This window comes from Canis lupus, chromosome 20 (genome assembly GCF_011100685.1).
Source record: "Canis lupus familiaris isolate Mischka breed German Shepherd chromosome 20, alternate assembly UU_Cfam_GSD_1.0, whole genome shotgun sequence".
NCBI classification, from domain to species: Eukaryota; Metazoa; Chordata; class Mammalia; order Carnivora; family Canidae; genus Canis; species Canis lupus.
Genome location: NC_049241.1, coordinates 49095685 through 49115286, shown reverse-complemented (window position 1 = coordinate 49115286; position 19602 = coordinate 49095685). Strand labels below are relative to the sequence as shown.

At 45.1% G+C, this 19602-nt stretch overlaps 1 long non-coding RNA gene across 1 annotated transcript; it reads right to left on the bottom strand.

Annotated features, from left to right (window-relative positions):
- Positions 1 to 1788: 1788 nt before the first annotated feature.
- On the bottom strand, positions 1789 to 10433 carry LOC111091211. The gene is made up of 4 exons (XR_005374461.1): positions 10215 to 10433; positions 9481 to 9629; positions 6346 to 6402; positions 1789 to 1824 (listed from the first exon to the last, which is right to left on the bottom strand). It is a non-coding gene; the product is annotated as an uncharacterized LOC111091211 (long non-coding RNA).
- Between the last annotated feature and the right edge of the window lie 9169 nt (positions 10434 to 19602).

The window sequence follows — 19602 nt, the reverse complement described above, 5'->3', positions numbered from 1 at the left end:
TCCAAAGACCAGTCACCATGAAATTGTGATATATGATACCACTTTCGGGGACCTTGTGACAGCTGTCTCACCTTCTGTCTTGCTCTCTAACCCAAAATAACATTCATTGATGCTGTTAGGAAAAGGTGACACAAGTCATTCTGTGCTCATTTCAACAAGAGACATTGGCTACATAAGGGTAGAAACATTCTCAGCCTGGGGGGATATTATAATCAACAGCAAAACCATTTCAGTACCCAAACACTTGGGAAATGTATCCCTGTTGCAAAACCAACTCCAGTTTGAAGAATCAGCGCATCCCAAAAGTAAGCCAAATTCAGTTCACAAAGGAGAAATACAAATGGTCAGTAGGTATGTCAGTAGGTATATGAAGGTATTTGATATTACTGGCAAATAATACTGGAAATTTGGCAAAAACTGAAAAAGAATATTAACACCTAGTGCTGTTGTTGGTGAAAAGAAATGAACACTTGAATTTACTGTGAAGGAGAGTGTATGTTAGGAATCATGTGGTTGTAGGTGACAGGATCCTGATCCAAAATAGCTTTATCATAAAGGGAAGCGGCAGGGGGATATATCAATTGGTGATTCTGGGAATGCCAAAGTTGAATCCAGCTGCAAGCATGACTGGATCCAGGGCTGCCAAAGATGTCATTAGAACTTGGGAATCCCTGGGTGGCTCAGCGGTTTAGTGGTTGCCTTCGGCCCAGGGCGTGATCCTAGAGTCCCAGGATCGAGTCCCACATCAGGCTCCCTACATGGAGCCTGCTTCTCCCTCTGCCTGTGTCTCTGCCTCTCTCTCTCTCTGTGTCTATGAATAAATAGATAAAAATCTTAAAAAAAAAAAAAAAGAAGAAGAAGAACTCACACTATCTCTCACATCTGTTGTCCATTGAGTAAGGACCTCTTTTCCTCCCATAACCTAACCATGACAGCTATGATCGATGGGATTGCACTTCTAGAAATGCAGTACACCCACACTCTTTTCGTGTGATTGTACAACGGCCTCCCACTGTGGGTGGAGTATATTTCCCCAATTAACTGACACTAGGCTTGTTCAGATGACTTGCTTTGGCCAACGGAGGTTAGCAGATGTGAACAAAGGTTTTAAATATTCCTGTATGATTTAATTTAGCTCTTGCACTCCATTCATTCATCAGGAGAAGAGCATACCCCAGGGAGTTGCTTCCCCTGGAGAAGAGTAAACCCAGTCCTCAACTTGACACCAACTAAACCCAAATAATACACAACCTGAAGCAGAATCACCCAGCCTGTTCAAGGCTTTTGCCTATTTTGCTATTCATGTATCTGTCTTACAAGTTTGCAGGAATTCTTTATATATGCTGAATATGAGTCCTTTGAGACAAGTATATGCAATGCAGATACTTCTTCAAGCGCAGGACTTGACTTTGTGTTCTCTCAGTGGTCTCTTTTGTTGAAGAAAATTTCTTAATCTTGATGAAGTCTAACTTGTCAACATTTTATGGTTCATGTTTTTGGGGTTTAGTCCAGCTTCTTATTCAAGAAGAAACCATATGCCTTGTCACTGAAATTCACAAGTACGTTCAAATTTTAGTTTAATTAGCAAAATTTCAAAAACTTTAGAAGCATTTATTAATTTTTTAAAAAGATTTTATTTACTTATTCATGAGAGACACAGAAAGAAAGGCAGGGATACCGGCAGAGGGAGGAGAGGCAGGCTCTGTGCAAGAAGCCCAGTGCGGGACTTGATCCTGGAAATCTGGAATCCCATCTTGAGCCAAAGGCAGATGATCAACCTCTGAGCTACCCAGGCATCCCATAGAAGCATTTATTAATTTTTGCCTGCAAATGCAGAAGAAAGACATTTTCTGTTATTATTTTCTGTACTGAAAGACAATATGAGCCTACAAATCATGTTGATGTTGCCTTCCTAAAAGATTTTCAAAGGTAATGTGGGTCACATGCAGCTCTTGCCTTTCTCACTGTCTTCAGAACCTAATCATCATATAAGATGCAACTCCACTATAAGAACAAACTGTGATTCCCAAAAAAGCCTGTGTGCTTCTCTACATTTCCTAATACTCCTTGCATTTTTTAAAGATTTTATTTATTAATTTAGAGAGAGAGAGAGAGAGCAGGAGGAGGGGCAGAAAGAGAGGGAGAGAGAAGTTCAAGCAGACTCTATGTTGAGCACAGAGCCCAACATGGGGCTTAATCTCACAACCCTGAGACCATGACCTGAGCCAAAACCAAGAGTCAGATGCTTAACTGACTCAGCCACCTGGGTGCCCCTATCCCTTGCATTTTGATTAGGGTCAGATGAGTAGTTTCAACCAAAGAACTGTGAGCAAAAATGATGCATGCCATTTCCAGACAAAAGCAGTTAAGAACTGGTGTTTCTCCTCTACCCAATAACCTCAGAAACTATGCATTCCATTTGGTACAGCTATAAGATGGAAGATGGGGCTGCCCAACCTACCTCAGACTGCATGTGAGTGAGAAATAAACCTTTGTTGTGTAAAGGCACTGAGATTTCAGGAATTGCCTACTGTAGCAGCTGACATTGCTTAATCTGACTAATAGCCAAGGATCTCCCACTAATAGAAATTATCAAATCTCTGCAAGTGGGATTCATTTCCCAGCAGCTTCTGTGTCCTCAACTCAGTATTCAGGTTACCTTTGGTGAAGTTCTGCATCACTTAATTTCTTAGGTCAAATATTCCCAGAAGTAGAACTTGAGACAAGAATTCAGATGCAAATGATTTATTAAGAAGTACTCAGGGCACCTGGGTGGCACTGTCAGTTAAGTGCCAACTCCTGATTTTGGCTCAGGTCATGAACTCAGGGTCCTGAGATGGAGTCCCACATTCGGCTCCGAGGTGGACATAGAGCCTGCTTAAGATTCTCTCTTCTGGGATGCCTGGGTGGCTCAGTGATTGAGTGTCTGCCTTTGGCTCAGGTCGTGATCCAAGGGTCCTGGGATGGAGTCCTACATCGGGCTCCCCACTGGGAGCCTGTTCTCCCTCTGCCTGTGTCTCTGTTTCTCTCTCTGTATCTCATGAATAAATAAATAAAATCTTTAAAAACAAAAATTTTCTCCCTCTGCCCCTCCCTTTGCTCCCTGTGAAAAAGGAGGAGGAAAAGGAGAGAAAGGGAGGAGGAGGAAGAGGTGGAGAAGGAGGGATCCCTGGGTGGCGCAGCGGTTTGGCCCCTGCCTTTGGCCCAGGGCGCGATCCTGGAGACCCGGGATCGAATCCCACATCAGGCTCCCGGTGCATGGAACCTGCTTCTCCCTCTGCCTATGTCTCGGCCTCTCTCTCTCTCTCTGTGACTATCATAAATAAATAAAAATTAAAAAAAAAAAAGGAGAAGGAGAAGAAGCAGCAGCACTCCCAGATAACCACGAAGGGAGGGTGGGGATCAGAACAGGCAAAGGGAGGGAGCAACACAAGTATTCAATGTCAAGTGCAGATCTGACCTCAGACTGATCCAGCAGAGAGTTCTAGGGCATAAATTACACCTCAGGCAAGGGAGCTTAGCTTTGGAACCCTGTATTCATCTGTTAGGGCTGCAATAACAAGGTACCATGTAATGAGACGGGGTGGGGAGGCTTAAACAACCAAAATGTATTTTCTCTCAGTTCCAGAGGCTGGAAGTCCATGATCAAGGTGCCAACTGGTTAGAAGTCTATCGAGGGTTCCTGTCTTGGGTTGTAATGGCTGCTTTCCCTCAGTATGCTCACATGACCTTTCCTCTGTACATGCATAAAGAGAGAGAGCTCTAATTTCTCTTTCTCTTCTTATAAGGACACCGATCCTATCTGACCAGGGTCTCATCTTTTTTTTTTTTTTTTTTTTTGGGTCTCATCTTTAATACCTTATCATCTTAACTACCTCATAAAGGCCCTATCTCCAAATACTGTCACATTGGGGTTAAGGCTTCAACACATGAATTTTGCAGGAACACAAACACTCTGTCCATAACAGCCTCCTAAATCCAACAGCAATTGGCCACCTGGGATGCAGGTGCAAGGTGAGATATATACACTCCCAGGCACTTCTGGCCCTCCTATATGAACAAGTTGGCTCCAGGGCCCATGAGTGACCCTCTGAAGGTCACCAGTGTAAGCAAATAGCAGGTAAGCTTGAAGAAGCTGGGAGATGGGCACACAAAGCTGGGGTCAAATATTTCCTGCTACTCTGGAGTTGTATCAATAAGAAACACCTTTAAAAAATAATAAGAAGAAACACCTTATAAATCTCTTTTAATGGGGGAAGTAAATTTTTTATTTTTTTAAAGAGCCTACATTCTTTTCTTACTAATTTCTTTTCTTTTCTTTTTTTTTTTTTTTTTAAGATTTTATTTATTTATTCATGAGAGACACAGTGAGAGAGAGAGGGGCAGAGACACAGGCCGAGGGAGAAGCAGGCTCCATGCCGGGAGCCTGACCCGGGACTCAATCCTGGGTCTCTAGGATCACGCCCCGGGTTACAGGCGGCGCTAAACCGCTGAGCTACCGGGCTGCCCGGAAGTAAATTTTTAAAGATTTTATTTATTTGTTTGTTTGAGAGAGGGTATGAGCACTAGCACAAGCGGGGCCAGGTGGAGGGGGAGATGAGAGGAGCAGAGGGAGAGGGAGAAGCAGACTCCCCACTGAGCATGGAGTGCAATGTGGGGCTCGATCCCAGAACCCTGAGATCATGACCTGAGCTGAAGGCAGCTGCTTAACAGACTGAGCCACTCAGGTGCCCCTGAGGAAAGTAAATTTTAATTATGTATCTGCAGATTGCTATCATTCCACCCCAGGCTGCAAAAGTCTTCTGCTAGAGTCAAAAATTTCCACAGAGTTAGTCTCTGATCTCTCACAGCCTGGCGATTTGACCAAAAAAGTTCTCTGGTTTTTCACAAAATCCATAATGGTGACCACAGGGCTTTGACGTCCCCCTCATTCAGATGGTCCCAAAGTCCTGCCAACACCTGGTTGATCTCTGGAAGTGAGCAAAAACATGAGAAAGTTCTACCCAAAGCCCAATCAAGCATTTGTCTTAAAAGCATTTGCCTTGAAAGCCAGCCAACTTCTGTACAATAAAAAAGAATCCGTTTTCTGCTTCTATTTCTTGACCAACCCCCATGAAGGAGCAGTGATTCAAGACTTGGGTTCTGTGGAAGTCGGTGGTTGGCACAGGGGCAATGAGACTCCTATCAGCAGGCTGGCAGTCTCTGACGATGGTGTGTGCCTACGGAGAGGCTGTGACTCAGGAGGGCAGGCAGCCCTCCATTATCCCCCAGAGCAGCCACGCCAGGTGTGGTGCCAAGTATGGCAGGTGCTCCTGAGCTGGAAGAAAATCTATGGTTTTCTTCCAGTTGAAGTTGTGTTTAGCAAAGAAATTGTTCAGGCTTTTACAGATATTGACAGCCTTGTCATTTTCCAAGTGGGGTCAGAAAAGGAAATTCTTGGATGGTGTCAGTGGGCACATAATGGGTGTACGTTTGCTCTTTGCACTCAGAAGTGTCTGCAGTGCTATCCAGCTGCATGCTGAGAGGGGAAATGGGGCGCTGCCAACGCCTCCTCGACCCACTTCAAAATATAAAAGAAACAGTTAGCAATTCTGAGCTGATAGCAAATGCAATTCTTTAGTTTTCTCACCTCACTTCAGATCACAAACCAACTCAATCATTTCTAGGACACATGGCTCTACTGGGGGTTCTGTTCTGGGTGTACAGGAGACATCAAGACAAAGTCTTGTATTGGGGCAGTGCCAACTCTTTGTAAGATGTTGCCTTTCCAAATTGTGTCTTCACACACACACACACACACACACACACAGGTTCAGGTTGGATAGACTTAACATATTCAGTCTATTTTGAGAGTATCTTAATTTGAATTCTCCCAGAAGTCAACCCTGAGACCAGGATTTGATGATAAGTCAAGTGTTTAGGAAGCAGCCCACAGGACGCATCACTGGAGAATAGGGAAGTAAGATGGAGAAAGAAGGCACCCAGGAAAGGATGCATTGGCCAGAGATCTACCACGTGGGTAACTAGAAGGGATCACTCTCTGGGGAAGCCTGGGAGCCAGTGCAGAACATGCCCCTGAGAGTATGCCCACCTGAGGGGTGAGGGAGCTGGGGTATTGACCCACCACCTTCTGTCAGGCATTACTAAAAGGGGACTTTGATTCCCAGGCATTTCCAGCTGCCATAGTCCAGACAAAACATCCTCTGGCTGCAAGGGAAAGCTCCCCAGGAAAGAAAGCCAGGTCAGTACTCACTAGAATGTCAAGGAAAGGGGGAAATGCATGACCTCAAGCTTCTGAGGATGAGAATCTTGCCATAGAAGCCACGTGAAGCTTTTGTTACCTACCCATCAGTTGAATGAAGCATGTAAAACCGAAAGATTCCATGAATCAGGCAGGGTAAGCTACAGGAGAAAAAAAAAAATCCCCCCTTTTAAAATTGTGACACACATGCAAAAGATTTACCATCTGAACTCTTTTAGGTGTACGTTTCAATGGCATGAAGTACTTTCACATTCTTGTGCAACTATCAACACTGTCCATTTTCAGAACTCTTTTCATTGTGCAAAACTGAGACTCTATCACTATTCAACACTAACTCCCTGTCCCTTTCCTCCAGCCCCTGGCACCCACCGTTCTACTTCCTGTCTCTATGAATGTCACTCCTCTGGGGACCTCACAGAAGTGGGATCATGTAGTATTTGTCTTTCTTTGTCTGGCGTATTGTTTCACTCAGCACAATGTTGCCAAGGTTCACCCATGTTGTAGCAGGCGTCACGACTCATTTCTTTTTAAGACTGAATTAAATTCCACTGTGTGTGTACCCCACATATTGTTTATCCATTCCTCCACTGATGGACACATGGGTTGCTTCCACCTCTCAGCGATTAAGATTAACCCTGCTCTCAGCATTTTTTGGAGAAAAAACGAGACCCCTGCAGCTGGATTCTGAAGTCTACCACTGCCAAGGCCATGCTTCCCATGGGCTGCTCCCTACCAGTTACTGAGTGGAATAGGGACACTAAGGCAGGCCAGGTCCTGGGAGATACAGGACTCTTCTGGGACAGGAAAATGAACTCAAAGTCCTGGCCAGATCTCTCAGACCTACCCTGCCACCTAATTTGCTCCCATTCTACCTTCCCTCCTACCCCCCCCCCCCGCCCCCGCTTCACCCTCTTCCTGCTACACATTGCCCATGGCTCTCCCAGCCTCCTGGCTTCATCCTCAATTCCCCACACCATCACCATCCCTAACAAATCTCTCACATGGTTAATTTTATCTTGACCTCGGCATCTTGGATGTCTCAGAACCACAGGGGAAACCATTTGCCAAACACTCTGCTGACTTCACATGAGCAAAATTCATCCTTCTGATGCCCTAAAACCCAGCTGTAATAGCAACTTCTGTTACCTTAATTAACACAGAAGGGTATCTACTGGAGGCCACTTCCCAAAATGTTAACTGCAAAGCCACAGTCCTAGGGTCATGATTCTGAGACTGGAAGCTGGACCAAAACTTCCCTTGAAACTCCCAAAGCTAGGCCCTGGGTATCAGAATTCTGCTAGAAAATAAAAATGGAAAACCAAGGTCTCACCAATCATCCTTATTAGTAATATAGTAGTAGTAAGCTGAAGCACTGAAAAGCTGGCCTCCAGCTCACAACACCTTCCAAACTTAGTGTGCTTCCAGTTGGTTGGACGCAATTCACCTCCAGCATTCTAGATGCAAGGGATACTTTGAGGTGCCATGTTTTGCTGTCCAGCCTCTGCATTACAGATATCTCAGAAGGACATTGGGATGGATGCTCGGTGCGAATCCACCTAACTGAACACTAGTAAAACCTTTAGGACACTTTCTGTTCTTTGACATTTTCCAACATGCACTGCGTTTTCTATAAACAAAAGTAGATGGCCCATAATCCTAATGACAGGTGTCTTAGTCTGGATCTCCTCAAGAGCAGCCGTGGAGATAAGTATCTCAGTGCAAGTAGTTTACTGGGGAGTAACTAGCAGGGTAAAGGAGTGGAGAAGCAAGATACAGAAGTGAAGTCAATAAAAGTTGTGATGATGAGCATGGTATTGGTTAGCTATTGCTGTATAACAGTTACCCGAAACTAGCGATTTAAAATAGCACACTTAGGGCAGCCCCAGTGGCTCAGCGGTTTAGCGCCACCTTCAGCCCAGGGCATGATCCTGGAGTCCTGGGGTCGAGTGCCACATCAGTCTCCCTGCATGGAGCCTGCTTCTCCCTCTGTCTGTGTCTCTGGCTCTCTCTCTGTCTCTGTGTCCCTCATGAATAAATAAATAAAATCTTAAAAAAAACTATTAAAAAATAATAATAAAAAAATAAGGGATCCCTGGGTGGCGCAGCGGTTTGGCGCCTGCCTTTGGCCCAGGGTGCGATCCTGGAGACTCTGGATCGAATCCCACATCAGGCTCCCGGTGCATGGAGCCTGCTTCTCCCTCTGCCTATGTCTCTGCCTCTCTCTCTCTCTCTCTCTCTCTCTCTCTGTGACTATCATAAATAAATAAAAAATTTTAAAAAAAAATAAAATAAAATAGCACACTTTAGGGGCACCTGGGTGGCTCAGTCGGTTAAGCATCTGACTCTTAGTTTCAGCTCAGCTCATGATCTCAGGGTCGCAGGATCAAGCCCCGCATTGGGCTCCTTGCTCAATGCAGAGTCTGCTTAGGATTCTCCCTCTCTCTCCCTTTGCCACCTCCTCTAAAATAAAATAAATAAACAATGACAAAAATAAAACACAATTTATTATCTAACAGTTTCTGAGGGTCACAAATCCAGGAATATCTTGGGTGGGCCCTCTGCATCAGGGTCTACAAAGATGTTGCACTATAGTTGCAACCAAAGGTTTGATTGGCTGAGGATCCACTTCCAAGATCATGTAGTTGCTGGCCAGATTCAGTTCTTTGCAGGCTGTTAGACTGAGGACTTCGGTTCCCTCCTGGTTGTTGACTAGCATTGTCCTCAGTTCCTTGCCACATGGCTGTCCCCATCGTAGTGACTGTTTCATCAAAGCCACCAAGAGAGAGCCCACTAGTGAAGAGAGCCCACTAGTGAAGCCCATCTAGGTAGCATAACCACAGAACTGACATTCCATCACCTTTGCCCCAGCCTGTTGGTTAGAAGGCAGTATAACCAACCACCCTACAGGGAAGGGGATTGCATGAGATGTGAATACTAGGAGGCAGACACCTTTAGGGACCATCTTAGAGTCAATGTGCCCCAAGTACATTCCCCTCCCTTAGGAATGAGGGCTCAATCCTGTCAGGACACTCTGAAGGACTATGTAGTAGACCCCTCAGAACTGTCCCACTAAGAAGTAAGGAACATCTATCCCTCAACACCTGTCCCATATTGTTTGAGGGCCACTGGGAGGCATTAATTTTACAGCATTTCTGACTAGCCTCTGCTCTTAGTCATTTAGGTTGATATAACAAATTGCCATAAGCTGGGTGGCTTACAACAGGAGGTTAGAAGTCCAAGATCAGGGTGCCAGCATGATCCGGTCCTGGTGAGACCCTCTTCCAGATTGCAGACAGCGACTCCCTGCTCTGTCTCCACTTGGACTAATATAGTCAGAGCCGAAGGCAGTTGTTGGTGCAGAGGGGAGCTGTTGGTATAAAAGAGAGAGGTCTCAGGGGTTTCTTTCATAAGGGTACTAATCCCATTAAAGAGGGCTCTACTCTCATGACCTAATTACACCCCAAATTCTCACCTCCAAATGCCATCCCATTGGGGGTTAGGATTTTAACATATGAACTTCTACCCACACAGGCTGAGGACCATGGCCTGAATGTCCACGTCCCCCAACCCCAAAACCTGTGAAGACCTCATTTGGAAAAAGGATCTTTTAGGATGTAATTAAGGATCTCGAGATGAGATCATCCCAGATTTCAGGTAAACCCTAAATCCAATGATTGCCCTCCTGAGAAGAAGAAGTAACACACAGAGACATGTGCGGAGAAGAAAGCCACGTGATGACAGAGGCAGAGATTGGAATGACATGGCCATAAGCCGAGACATGCCAAGGATTTTTGGAAACCACCAGAGGCCAGGAGAGAGGCATGGGACGAGTTCTCCCTCAGAGTGTCCAGAAAGAACTAACATTGCCAACAACTTGATTTGGGACTTCTGAGTTCCAGAACTTAGTTTCTGTTTTTTAAGCCACTATTTCTGGTCCATTGTTACAACAAACCTAGGAAACTGATCCAGAGGGCTGAAGGCAGTTGTTGGTGTAAGAGGGAGCTGCTTGCAAGTGACCTCCAGGGTGGTCCAAGGTGGGAGGACACCAGTAACATCTGGTGGAACAGGATACAATTTTCTTTCTTTCTTTCTTTCTTTCTTTCTTTCTTTCTTTCTTTCTTTCTTTCTTTCTCTTTCTTTCTTTCTTTTCTTTCTTTCTTTCTTTCTTTCTTTCTTTCTTTCTTTCTGTAAAAAAAAGAAATCTCTGTAAAATTGTTGTAAGTGCAACAGAGAAATCACAAAGATGACAGCGCCTCATTCCCTCTGGAGAGCTGACATTGGCTGTATTTCTGGCTCTCCAGCACTTAGCCTTCTGCCTTCTTATCAGCACCCCTTTTTCCCTTTCAGTGGGGGCTGGGTGGGGGAATTCCCCTCTGAGAGTCATCTTCGCACAAGAGCTGTTCCAACACCAGCGTCTCCTCCTGGAGCAGGCATGGGATCCACGCTCGGCCAACCCCTGCTCCGGCTCATTGCTTTGACTCCAGGGTGAGTGGCCCAGGGTCATTTGGGAATGTCTGAAGGACAGAGATGGGGTAGCATGTGGCCAGAGCTGTTGTCCATGTGACCTGGGTTCTGAATCCTCTTGCTGGCCCCCAAGGAAGACTTGTCTAACACAGCCATGCTGAGGATAAACTTCCTACAAACATTTTATCCAGCCAGAATGTGCACAGGCATCCTGTGATAATACATACGTGACCAGGAGAAGGGATGCACTGGGCCCTGGCCAGGAGCTCCCCACCCGCTCCCCACAATGTCCAGTGTTAGCTGGGTACTAACAGAAAGAAAGGAACTCTGAACAGAGCTGTGCTCCCAGACCTGGGGAAACCCACTGTGCCCAGCTCCTGTTTCAGTGGCTGCTGTCTCCAGGCAACTGGGAAATTTGGGATAAATTTCTAGATACTGATATTGATACCACTTCTCAGCCCTTACCTTTCAATGTAGATTCTAAATTCCTGGGTCTGGACGCTCTGCCCATGCAAGTGTCTTCACTTGGGCTCCCCACAGAAGTAGACCCTGACCCAAGGACTCATGGGTAAATTGTTTACTTGGGAAGTGACTCCAGGAAATGCCAGTCCCAGATTGGGGATGGGAGACAGAAATGGAAAGGCAGTCCATACAAGTGCACTGATAAACCAGTTACCCCCACAGGCCACTGAGGCTCAGTTTTGCTGGGGAATGATGTGGGACTGCATAGTTCACACCCCTCAGAGCCAGGTGGGAACCTGAGCCGAGGGAGCTGGGGCATTGATTCACCAGCTGCTATTAGTCATTGGCTGAGGGCTGCTGATGGTGACAGGGGTGGGATATAGCTGTTTGTTCACAGGCACTTCCAGCCTTGGCAACTTTAAACAAGGCCCTTGGGCAAAAAGATGCAGACACCGGCAGCCAGGATTATCTACTGAGGGTTGCGGCCATGCACCATTATCATCGGCAGTGCACAATCCTCACTGTACCCACTAGACTCCCAGAGCTCCTTCGGTTTCTCTCCTTTCTCCAAGCCTGCATCTCCAGCTTCTGGTCAATTCTGAGCATCTCTGATATTATTTCTATATCACCCATCCTTTAAATTGAGACCCAGCGAGCCCATTACTGCAGCATGGAAACAAAAACCCTGACTGCTTTACCCTGCCAGCCCACATTTGGAGTGAAATAATCTGTAAATAACACAACTGGGCATTTAATTTATTTTCTCCCAAAGACAATTTTCAAAGTAACAAGAAATTTAAAGGAAAAAAATTTGTACCCAGGCTACTGGGACAGCCTGCATATTCATGTTCATAGTCCCTGATTAACTGCTGTCACCCTGATCCAGCCCCCACTATCTCCTGCCTGGTCCAGCACAGTCACCTTTCTGGGCTCTGGGCTCCCAGCACCACTCCTCCTGCCTCTTCCAGCCACAGCAGCCAGGGGGCGCTTGAGAGCACTTGAATTGGATCATGTCCCTCCTCTCCTCAGAACACTCCATGGCTCCCACCTCCTCAAAGCAAAAGCTAAAACCCTACCTACGCACCACAAAGCTCTGCACACTCTGCTTCCTCACATCCCCGCCATCACCTCTCCTGCTGCTCCCCTCATCCACTCTGATCCAGCCACGCTGACCTCTTCACTGTTTCACAAACAAGATAGGCCTGATCCAGCCTTAGGGCCTTTGCACTTGCTGCTCCCTCTGCCTGAATGTTCTTTCCCAGAGATTCATGTGGCTTACTTCATCTCTTCAATGTCCGTGAAGCCATACCAAGCTACCCCACCTAAAATGCACAAACCCTGGTTTTTAAACGTGGGTTTTATTATCAGGTATGGTGAGGCCAACAGATCAGGAGATAACCACTACAAAAAAGATAGTTATTATTCTCAGTTCTCAGTTCCCACGAGGAGGGGGCACACGGTGCCATGCAGGGCCACCCAGGGAGCCCACCAGGACCCGTCAGGAGGCAAAGAGAGCAAAGAGAGACATGGGTGGGAGACTTTACTATGGTTCCTGAAGAAAGGAACACATGAGGCAGGGTGGGCAGGATCAGAATTGACTAGTCTGAATAATTTCAGTAGGTTCTAGAGCATAAGAACTGTGTCTACTTGTCTGCCATTGGGCCCTAAGGCAGGTGGAGAGTGGCCCAGAGCATGAGAGCCAGTAAAAGAGATAGTTGGGATGTGGAATCTGGATTAGACCCCTTTACTAGCTCTAGGAATTGGCTAAACCTGTGAGGGACAGTGTTCCTAGGCTCAGCCAGGCCCCCAATGTCAGAGTATCAGAAACATGGTTCATCTAAACCTCTATCCCAGCACTGTCCAAGCCCCTTTCCTGCATCATTTTTCTCCATACCCATTAGCTGGCATACTGTATAGTTTAGTTCCTTATTATCTTATCTGAGTTCCTGACTGGGATCCTGGCTGGAACCCAGTCAAGGCAGGAACGTTTATCAGTTTCAGTCCCTGCTGGGAGACCAGAACCTAGAACAGCACTTACGACAATGAACTGAATGAATGAACTGATCCATATATTCCTTGAGTTATAGATTGACCACTCTTCAGCAGTTCAGAAGTTCAGAGCCTGCATAGAATTTTAGTGGCCTCACCGATTTGCCCCTGGAGCACTGTGTTTTTTTGCAACCCCAGCAGAGCGGGAAATCTCCCTGGCATTCAGAAAACAGTTTTGAGGGAAACCATGTCATGTGACCATCTACTTCCCAGACTTGAGTCATTCACAGGAGTGGGCATCTCTGGGCAGTGGGTAAGGCCCCTCATCCTGAGCCAGTGAAAGGGGATGCTTCTCCCTGGAGGTGACCCTTGGTCATATTTTTCCTTCACCCCCTCCTCTGTCCTAAAAATAGCCATGATACTAGGAGCAGTTGAGGCTGCATTGAGCTATTTTTAACAGATCCAGGAGTTGTGACCAGACTGGGCTTAGCTACAGCGAAGGGAGGTCAGTGGGAGGTATCACCTCAGAGAGGTTTTTGAGCATCCCCTATAATGTGAAAGTTCCAATTTCTGACTTGATAGATGATGTAAATTGAAAGTTATCAGGAGGGTGCCTGGCTGGCTCAGTTGGAGGAGCATGGGACTCTTGATTTTGAGGCTGTGTGTTCAAGCTCCATGTGGGATATAGAGATTACTTAAATAAATAAAACTTTTAAAAAGAGAGAGTTATGAGGGAAGAAGCAGAGGAATGAGTAAAATGCATGCATTCATTCATTTGGTGTCAGACCTTGTTCTGGGCACTAACAAGAAGAGCTTAGAATATTTACTTGTGTCAGAAAGCAAGGAAGGGGCTCTCAAAAACTAAAGAATCGTGTCAAAAGAACACATGAACTAGATTGAAGGAAATTCCACTTGTCAAAATTTGGATAACATTCTACTCTGTTAGTTAAAAACCTTACTTAAATGCAATTTCTTTCAGCTCTAATCAGAGCGACTAAATAATGGACTGTTTCACACAACAAGAAAAATAGCTAATACCAGGGATCTTTTAAGATTTTATTTATTTATTTATTTATTTATTTATTTATTTATTTATTTGACACAAACACAGAGAGAACACAAGTAGCCAGAGTGGCAGGCAGAGGGAAAGAGAGAAGTAAACTTTCCTGGAGCAGGGAGCATGACGCAGCCTTGATCCCAGGACCCTGGGATCATGATCTGAGCCAAAGGCAGATGCTTAATTCACTGAGCCACCCAGGCACTCCCTAGGGATTTATGAAAAGCAAAATGGTGCATCATTTCCTCTGGGATAGTCATGATTAACCACACATTAATCAAAACATGGAGCACAGCACCCTAAAAAAGTATTCTATTGCCAGGCAGTGTAATTTCTGATTGACTTACTCCACTTTGGAATAGTAAGGGATGATGATTTCTGGGTCCTTTCTATGTACCAGACATTGTTCTAGGTACTTTGGGTAGAGTATCTCACTTGATCTTAGCCACAGCCCAGCAAGGCAGATACCAATCACCAGCGTCTCACAGAAGAAGCAACTGAGCCTTCAGACCCTTCAAAGCACATCTGAGCAAAGACACAGGAGGAGGAGAAGGAGGGAGAAGGAAGGCTTCTACTAGTAATCATTTCCCCTTTCATTATGTGAATAAGTTTACCAATTAGAATTTAATTCTGCTGCATAGATTAGAAAACTCAAACAGTGGCTAAACAAGAAAGAGGCAGGCTTTTCTCTCACGTAGGTTTGCAGCAGTAGGCAGCTCACAGCTGGTAGAGCAGCTCCACAGTTAACCAAGGACCTAAAGGTCTTTTAACTTTCTGCTCTCTCATGCTGGGCTTCCACCTCAAGAATGTGTCTCATAGCTACAAAATGGATGCTACAGCTCCAGCCATCACACCCATGTTGTGGCACTATTAAGAGGAAGAGGGCTAGGGCACATCTCCCAACTGAGGCATCACCTTTAAAGACTTGCTAGAAGCCCCTCTCAATAGCTTCCATTTATATTTCATGGGGCCGCTGCTATCTGCATTAAAGGTTAGGAAATGTAGATTTTAGTTAAGTTTTTGTTTCTTGTTTTTGGTTTGTTTTGTTTTTTTAGCGGAGCACCTTGTCATCCCCAACAAATGCCTGCGTAGGGTGAGAGGGTTTCTGCTGAAAAGAGGATGGATACTGTGGATGTAGTAAGCAAGTAGTCTCTGCACACTACACACGCTGCATTTTCTTTCTGGCTTTTACTTCTTGCAGAGATTCTATCCCATGCCCCCTGTCCTTACCCCTCAGTGCACACCAGCCTGTCTTCCAACTGCCCTAGTTGGGGGCTTTTGTTTGTTGCTGAATCCTGCTTTCCCACAGAGGCCATGGAATTAATGCCCCCAGGGTGCAGCTCTCCAGCAGGAACTGATGGAGTTGGTGGATAAATACCCCAGCTCTCTCGCACTTCAGTGGGGACAGCTTGGAGGCACCCAGTGCCCTATGCCCATTCCCAGCAGGAGAAAGCTTCAGTTGCTCTAGGGGAAATTCTTTGAAACACACCCTTCACTATCTTCCTCTCCTTCACCCCAAATAAACTACTTGACCTCAAATCCCTGTCTTGGAATCTGCTTTAGGAGGAACTCAAGCTGGGGGGTGGGGGGGTGGAGAACAAAAAAATGTAAAAATAAAAACATCCACAACCTCATTACGCTTCTTCTACACTTACTAGTTCAACTTCTTTTCAGACAAACTTTCTTCCAGGCGCTGCATTCAGCGTGCTCTGTTTGTTTTTGTGGTGCTAGTGGTGAGATGTGGCTCTTGTGATTAAATCATTGCAGAAAAGGACAAGTTCAGGGCGCCTGGATGGCTCAGTCAGTTAAGCATCTGCCTTGGCCTCAGGTCAGGATCCCAGGGTCTGGGATCAGCATCAGGCTCCCTGCTCAGCAGAGAGTCTACTTCTCCCTCCCTCTGCTCCTGTGCTCACTTTCTCTCTCTCTGTCTCTCCCTCTCAAATAAATAAATAAATTCTTTACAAAAAAAAAAAAAAAAAAGGACACACTCCAGAACCAAACCGCCTACATTTTTAACTTTTTGATTTTGAAATAATCACAGATGCCCAGGAAGTTGCAAAGAAAAGTACAGGGAGGTTCCCTGTGCACCCTTTACCCAGCCTCTCCCAAGAGTAACATCTTGCATAACTATAATACAACATCAAACCAGAAATTGGCATCATTGGTACCTCTACAATTGGTGAAGCTTATTCTGATCTCATCAGTTACCTACGCATTCATGAATGTGTATGACTGTGTGTGTGTGTGTGTGTGTGTGTGTGTGTGTGTGTATCTGGGGTATGTGTAGCTCTATACAATTTTGTCATGCACAGCTTTGTGTAACCACCAGTACAATTAAGATACTTAACTGTACCATCACTATAAGACTCTGTCTTGCTACTCTCAAGCCACTAATCAGTCCTCCATCTCTGTAATTATATCACAAATGTTATATAAATGGAATCACACAATATATATCCCTCTGTGATTGGCTTTTTTCACTCCACATAATTTCCTTGCCTGGCTGAGCCCAGTCAACCACAGCATCTCAAGGAATAACAATCGTGATTGCTCTGAGTCAGTAAGTTTGAGGACAGTTTCTTACTCAGCTGTAGATAACTGTAACAGGTCATATAGGAGAGAAGCAAACTTTTGCTGTTTTCAAGCCCCTAATACTCAGCCTATCATGACTGACTTGTCCTCACTGTGTTTATCCTGTGTTTCAAATATCTAAGCAGAACACCGTCCTCAAACAAATGTGACTTACTTGGTCTTGTGAAAGTCGCAGGGCTTGCCTGCTATGGAAAGTCAAGAGCAGTGGCATCTCTAGATGTCTGCTTTTCAAAAAAGGAAAGGGCTCTTTCCCTTTTTATTACCCTGGAGGTATCCAAACACAATTCCCTTGCCATATTAAAGATACTAAAAGGCAGGTCCCTCTTTTCTCTAATAGAAAGAATAAGCCATATTTGATGCTCACCCCTATGTTCTCATACATTTCCCAGACTCCCTTGCCGTTGGAACTGGCCCAATGTGACTCATTCTAGCCAATAGATTATCAGTACCGGGTGGAGGCAGTAAAGAGCAGATGCACCTGTCGGGATGTGGCTAGGTGAGCCACGTGGGAGGTGGTGCTGGTGCACAGGGGAGGAAGGTTGGCTCTCTGAGTCACTGCTTGAAGGTGAGCCCTGCTAACCAGCTTTACAGAAATGGGTCCTGGGGGAAACTACTGAAGTTTCCAGTTTGTTTGTTATGGCCACTGAGTGGAGCCTTTGGCTGACTCTTGAGTCTACTTTCTGGACCAAGGAAGAATTCTTGAGGACATTTTGGAGACATTATATTTCATTTTCCACAGCTACAGCTTGTATAATTCATTCTGCAAGAAAAACTCACAGAACTTAGTGAAGAACCAAGATCAGTGGGCAGCAGTTTGCTGATCCCATTTGTTTCCATGAGAGAGTCATTTATTTCCATGGAAAGTCATTTATTACACAGTGACCACCGAGGGATCTCTTTATTTTATTTTTTTTATATTTCTTTTTTATTGAAGTATAAATTGACACATAATATTATATTATTTTCAGGTGTACAACATAGTGACTCAATACCTATATATATTATGAAATGATCACCACTAAACATAAATTTACCATCTGTCACCATTCAACATTTTTATATTATTGACTGTATTTCCTATGTTATATGCCACATCCCCATGTGTTATTTCTTTTTTTTACATTATTTATTTATTTATTTATTTATTTATTTATTTATTTATTTATTTATTTATTTTAAGGTTTTTATTTATTTATCCATGAGAGACACAGAGAGAGAGAGGCAGAGACACAGGCAGAAGGGAGAAGCAGGCTCCATGCAGGGAGCCCAACATGGGACTCGATCCCGGGACTCCAGGATCACACCCTGGGCTGAAGGCGGTGCTAAACCGCTGAGCCACCGGGGCTGCCCTACATTTTTTATTTAAACTCAATTTGCCAACATATAGTATAACACCCAGTGCTCATCCCATCAAGTGCCCTCCTCACTGCCCATCACCCAGTCCCTCCAACCCCCACCCACCTCCCCTTCCACAACCCTTTGTTTCCCAGAGTTAGGAGTCTCTCATGGTTTGTCTCCCGCTCTAATTTTTCCCCAAGGAATCTCTTTATTTTTTTTTTTTAAAGGGGGATATAGCTAAGAGCCTCTCGTAGGAGTGATACACATAAGTCACTTTGCTATTCTGGGCCTCAGTTTCCCCATTTGAAAGGCTAGATGGAAAAATCTCTGCAATCCATTCTTTCATCAAAAAAAAAAAAATCTCTTGATCGTAATTTCTGTCTGGATAATTTGGGACAGGAGAGCAGAAAGGAAACTTGGGGATAATTTCCCCTCACGTAGCAATCCCTGAAGATCAGGAAAAGGTTATAGTGTGAATGGGAGCAAGGATTCTAAAAAATCTCTCCACTCCTAGGGAACCTGCTGTCCTAAATTTAAACTTGGCAGAGGTATTGGCAACACCCTCAAGCCTCTTTCTGCCAACAAACTCACTGAAATTAATAAATGGCCTGTTTGCTTATGTTTGGTCAGTCCTCAGTACAGGGAATGGTTCCGTGCACATAACTGATTACATCCAAATTTACTTCGAGCCTTTGCTCTCCTGTCTGCTGTTGTGTCCTCAGTTTGAAGGGTCACATTCATCAAATTAGAATAGGAGAGGTTGTCAGGCAAACATTTCATGTAAATGCCTAAGTGCCTGGGGCAGAATAAGAAAGAAAGAAAAAACTTTTGCAAAAGAAAAATAATTATAATAACAGCTCAGGCACAGTCCTAAAGTTCTCCATATATTAAATTTAGTAACATTGGACTTCGTTTTAACTGCCTGGTTTTCTCTGAGTACATTTCATTTGCCCAAACCATTCCAATAAATTTGTGGTGCATAAAAATGCAGCTATTATACTAAAGTGTAAAATGTGAACAGCAGTGATCTAAAATAATCCAAACACATGCTACACTCTGGTCTGAGCTTCCATCATACCCCCACCCCCTGGGGCTGGTGCCTTGTTTCTGCCCAGATCTCCTGGCTCCTACACTGGACTCCCTAGTCTGCTCCCCATGCAGCAGCCAGAAGATGCTGTGAGCACCTGAGTCAAGTCACATCCTTCTCTTGTTCAGAATTTTCCATAGCTCCCACTTCACTTGGGGTAAAGGCTAACGTCCTTCCCATGGTTCACAAGGTCCTACACCATCTCCCCCATCATCATCCTGCCCTAATCACCTCCTTCTCCCCAGGCTCATTCCACAGCCATAGTGGCCTCACTGTTGCTCAAACCTGCCAGGCACGGTCCTGCCTCAGCGCTTTTGCCCTTGCTATTCCCGCTACCTAGAAAGCTCTTCC